Consider the following 6,141-nt stretch of genomic DNA (forward strand, 5'->3'; position numbering starts at 1 on the left):
GCAGGAGGGAATATTCTGGGAGGACATCATATGACACCCTCCCAGAACTGGACTACCGCACTGTGGCCATCATTTGGCTATAGCGTGGTTGGCAAATGGTTAAATAGTGATAACATAATGCCCAAATGGCAAACTCCCACCGATTCCTGGGGACAGTCTGGTGTATTGGTCTATATGCTTTGTTATTGTAACTAATACATCTCACTGCTCTGATCCACTGTGGGTTGCTTAGCTAAATATAGAGACAGGAGACCAGGAGATTGCGTGCCCTGCAATATGAATTGCAAGGTTTTCTATTTGTTTTATTTTATATATTATTTGGTGGTTTGTAGAACTGTCCACAGCAATGGGTTAATTTTGTAAAGTGATTTTTTTTTCTTGTTCCCCCCCCCCCCTTAAGGGTGGGAGTTTGCCATTTGGACAATATGTTATCACTATTTAAGATCAGAGTTCTGTGCCTTGGGCTAGCTCTGATGAAGAGGGTTTAGCCCTTGAAATGGGTAAGCTATGCCCTGGTTGATGGACATGCTCTCAGTGGCTTTTTTGGACTGATACATGCAATTGACCTTATATTTTTGTGAGTAGTGTGGAATAAGATAAAGTCTCCTACACATTGGGGTTGATTTACTATTACTAATGGCAAATTGGCTGTTTACTTTGCAAGCGCAATTATACTCATTTTCCCCAGAGCTTAGTAAATGCAGTGACGCTTCACTTTGTAAAGAATACCCAATCGAGTGCAAGGAAAATAAGAAAAACAGCATTTTTGCTCGCACATGATTGGATGATGGCATCAATTCAAGTTCTCAAAGGTGGGAGTCCTGTAGAGGTGAAAATGGGGAACCTGGGTGATTGAAGTAACTTATTGACAAGTCAACCTTTAGATGGATCAAGTTCCAGCTTGCGAGGAAAAGGACATTCTTGTATTACGACCGGTGCAAACAACCCTGATGAGTTACTTAGGCCTTTCACTGTAAGCATGTTTGAGCTGTCAACCATGTTATCCAGGGTCTTGATGGATGAATCTATAGCTGAGTTCCAGCTTAGGTCAAAACTCTGTTGCATGAATCTAGAATTGGAACTCTCATGAAGATTCCCTACATCAAGGGACATTACTTTTTTTCAGTTGTCAGGTGAAGTTTCATCAACTATCCTGAGATTTCAGCTGGTCTGTGAACAACTCTGTAGCATCTACTGAAATATATAGTGTTTACTGTCACTAATTATACAGTCCATGAACTGATAAACAGCTTTGTTGTGCAGGTAGTAAATTCCTGGTCTTCTGCTGAAAGTTAAGTCTTGCTGTTCTCAGTAAGGTTTCATGCACACTAGGCATTTTTTTTAGGCTTATGTAAATGGAAAAAAATTTTGCAAGAAAACATGGCAGCAAAAACATGCAATTTGCAGTGTTTTGCATGTTTAGGCGTGATTAGGCATGTTATTATTTATAAGCTTTTTTTTTTCACAAAACATTCCTCTGCAAATAATTAGCTCCGAAATACCCACAATGAATTGGAAAGCATAATAAATACAGCCTGGACACCCTTTTTGGGTATGGACACAGAGTGGGAGTAGAGTGTGGAGCTAGTTGTGTTTTTTCTGTGTTTTCTGGCTGCATTCATGGATCCTCTTCTGAACAAAATTGATGAAGCATGTCTGCACTTCTTTCTGTAACTTCACCAGGATGTCTGTGGGCATGTTTGATTAGCTCGTGGAGAGACTGCAACCATGACTGATGCTCCAGGACGCCCAGATGAGGAATGTCTCCTGCTGACACTCAGGTATTTTGTTACGCTAAAAATATATTTTTTTAAATTTATGTCATCCCTCTTAGATTGTAAGCGCCAACGAACAGGGCCATCTGATCCCTTCTGTACTAATTTGTATTGTAACTATACTGTCTGTCCTTATTTTGTAAAGCGCTGCATAAAATGTTGGCGATATATAAATCCTTTATATAAAAATAATAACTTTTTTTTTTAAATGGGAATAGATTTAGTTAAAAATCAGACATTCGACAAGGGTGCATCTGCATTTACCCCACAAAAAAGAAAAAGCGGTCCTGTGGTATTTTCACGTGGGGGGTAAAAAGTAGACATCCAACAAGAAGGGGTGCGCCTGCATTTACCCCACACAGAAAATCAACCATGAAATCAGTCATGTGGTATTTTCTTCTGTAGGGGGGTAAAATGCAAATGCACACAGATCCCGCTAGCGGGGCTTCTGCATTTACACAACACAAGAAAAATTATAAGAAAAAAAAAAGAAGGAAGACACACCAACAACAAGATGAATTTTGCAGAAATTCTTTTTTGGGGGGGGGGGGGGAACACAAGGAACACAGATTTCTTTGGAAAAAATTACAAAACAAAATTTGCAAAACAAAATTAACAAATACTATCCCAGAATCATGCAAAAAAAAGTGTGTATTAAAGATTGTGATAAATGTGATAATTATTCCCTTATGATAACTGCATTGGGGATTGGGATTGGGGGCAAATTTAGGAGGGACCTGGCATTTCTATTAAGGATTGGGATTGGTGGTAAGTATAGGAGGGACCTGGCATCTTTATAAAGGATTGAGATTGGGGCATGGCTGGATCTAGGGGGGTGCTAGGGTGGGCTGTGCCCCCCCCGGATTTCAGTTCTGCCCTCCCCAAGCTGGGTGCCCCCTAAGTACACTATGCCTATTACCGCTAAACTTCCCCCTCATCCCCGTACTCAGAGCCAGCCGCAGTGAACTAAATTAAACAATCCAGACAGGAGAAGTGACAGTGGCAGAGAGGAGAGAGTGGGGAGGAGGTGCGGGCTTCTCTCTGATCTCCCTCCTTCTGTCATAACAGCGATCCTCCATACAGAAGGTTACACAGGATCGCTCTTAGATATGATGGTACATGGCTTGATTACTTGCCCCCATCTCCTTTAAAGACTGCTCAACTCCTGTAAATGTGGGTAAGGGCGGATAATCAAGTCGTTTACCATCAGATCTAAGAGCGATCCTGTGTAACCTTCTGTATGGAGGATCGCTGTTATGACAGGGGGAGGGAGATCACAGAAAACCTGAATTTCCTCACTACTCCTGTAGTTCCCACATGTAAGATTGGGGAGGGGGAACTTGTGAAGGAGGGATGGTGGGGGGGGCTGTTTATTCTGGTAAGGGTAATTGGGGGGGAATGTGTTAGTAGACAGGATTGGGAAGGATTTGTGTTAGGAGGGGGGAGTTGGGGAGGGATTAGTGCTAGGAGGGGGGGATTGGGGTGGATTAGTGCTAAGGGGGGGGGATTGAGGGGGATTTGAAGCATTGTAAATGAGCCCTAGAAGTCTTTTTGTCAGAGTTGGTATCTCTTTTGAGTTCTCAGAGCATGAGTCTTGAGAGGTAAAAGGGTTTTATTTAATTATTTTAACAATAGTTTTACAAGTACACCGTTTGAACATTGAGTTTTACTGGAGTGAGAAGCACAATAATGACCCAACCCCAAGTTTATCCTTTGACCCAATTCCCCCATCCACACATTTTAAGTGGAAGGGGACATTCTCCCCACTGCAATATTGCATTCTGACAATGTGGAGACACCATCATAATACACTGATCTGAGCTGCAACCTATAGCCTGCAGCACTAATAGAGCATGGAAAACATATGCAGTGATGCAGGGTGAGGGGTGGGTGTTCCAGTGAGTGTTCTTGAGTAACCATGTGCAGTGAGGGGAAGACCAAAGAAAATGCAAAATAATCAGATGCTGAAGCTGCCGGGTACCAACAACGCTTGGGGATCAACCATTTCAAAAGTGGAAAAGATTACTCTGGGAAATAGCAAAATCAGCAGATGCATTTATTACAATAATTTAGGCAAAGAAAACCAAGCTTGTTAGTAATGGTGGTATTACGATGACCTTGAAAAATACTTTTTTTTTGCCTGGAAATACACTTTAAAGTGCACTGCTGTAATTTAGCATCTTAAGAAAGAGATAAAAAATGGCAACCTTCATGTATCTGTCAGAACAGGTCTCCTTTGAATGCTGAGAGGCAGTTGTACTTATTTGTAGCTTGGTAAATTATCAAGCACCTGAGACTTATTCAGTAAAGTAAAAAGTGCAGGGACCATTACAAACAGAATATAAACGTAAGAAAAAGCACTGTGACTTCTATAAAAGGAAATGTCATACGCTTTTATTTACTGTATGTTGTATTACAGTTAAAATGAAAGCTTTAAAACAGAATATAAATAAAAACACGTGTTTGGACAAATGCATGTATTGTATATCTTTCAAATGCAGGTTATGCATTGGAGTAGTGCTTCATCTGCTGGCCCTGGTGCTTTGGTCTGCTTTTGCCTACTATTAAGGAAGATTTGAGGAGACAAAATCAATTTGAATAAAACTTCCAAACAAATAAAAAAAAATATGCGAGCTCTACATAGACACCTAAAATTCACAAGTAAAAAAAAAACCACAGAAAGCATGCTCCAAGCAAAAACAGACCCTATTTAAAAGGATTGTGTAGTCTTCTCTGTAACATTACTGGAAAAGCATACTTAATATCGTAAATTAAGTGATGCTAACATTGACCCTGATTTACTATAGAAGTAGAGCATGTTCACTTTCAGGGCGGGGAAATACAACCAGGAACAGGAAACACATCAGCAGGCCATCCCATCAGGAGGAAAGGGCTGCCCTAAACACCCCCCCACCAAACCAAGACATACAATAGAACAATGGGACACACCACCTGGCAGTAGACAATAGGGGAACACATGCATCCCATAATAGTTTGCTGGCAAGCAAGACACAATAGAACAATGGGGTAACCACATGGCAGTGAACAATGGACAGCCCCCACACCCAACCTATACATGTTTACACAATATCCGAACAGAGCACCCTGCACCCCTTACAAGCACAGGGTGCCTTTACACATAAGAGGGATTTGGGGAGATGATACAGGGGTCCCCCCACCCCCAAAGGTTACTCCCATCACAGATGCCTTAAGAGTTCCTTTCACTGGAACTAAGGGGCCAAGCCCAACCCCTGAAAACAACCCCACATCATAATCCCCACTCCACCAAACTCTACACTTGGCACATGCAGTCAGGCAAGTACTGTTCTCCTGGCAACCACCAAACCCAGACACATCCATCAGATTGTCAGACAGAGAAGCATGATTCATCACTCCAGAGAACACGTCTCCACTGCTCTAGAGTCCAGTGGCAGTGTGCTTTACACCACTGCATCCGACGCTTTGCATTGCATTGGTGATGTAAGGCTTGGATGTAGCTGCTCGACCATGGAAACCCATTCCATGAAGCCCTCTATGCACTATTGTTGTGCTATTGTTGTGCTAATCTGAAGGCCACATGAAGTTTGAAGGCCTTTAGCTATTGACTCTGCAGACAGTTGGTGACTTCTGCGCACTGTGCACTTCAGCATACGCTGAACCCGCTCTGTCTTTTTATGTGGCCTACCACTTCATGGCTGAGTTGCTGTCGTTCCCAGTTGCTTCCGCTTTGTTATAACACCACTAACTGTTGACTGTGGAATATTTAGTGGCAAGGAAATTCAATGGATGGACTTATTGCACAGGTGGCAACCTATCACAGTACCACACTTGAATTCACTGAGCTCCTGAGAGCGACCCATTCTTTCACAAATGTTTGTAGAAGCAGTCTGCATGCCTAGGTGCTTGATTTTATACCTGTGGCCATGAAGGTGATTGGAATACCTAAATCCAATGATTTGGAGGGGTGTCCCAATACTTTTGGCAATATAGTGTATCTATGACATGTTATGCAAACTATATAACATGAAGACTTTAATGAAAGATTTCTGAGACTTTATTTAAAGTCCTAAATTATTGCAAATTCTTTCAGCTGAAGACAAGTTAAGCCTGAAAATTAATTCAAGTAACGCTGTACTTCTCAATGCAGTTCTCAAACAAGATAGCACTGCAGGGGAAAGGCTCAAGTTTAGTTTGCTTGTGGGCTCCATCTTGTACCTCCTACACTTGGTTGATTGTTTTGATACAGTAGATGATAGTTTCTTTCCTCTCAGGCCTTAATTCACAGGTAAGAGGGTAAATTTGTCTGACAAATTAGTTTATCTTATTTAACCTTTAAATGATTCCTATTAATGTTCTCCACCCTCAC

This window comes from Staurois parvus, unplaced genomic scaffold, assembly GCF_062004578.1.
Source record: "Staurois parvus isolate SC_StPar_1 unplaced genomic scaffold, SC_StPar_1.0 ptg000287l, whole genome shotgun sequence".
NCBI lineage: Eukaryota > Metazoa > Chordata > Amphibia > Anura > Ranidae > Staurois > Staurois parvus.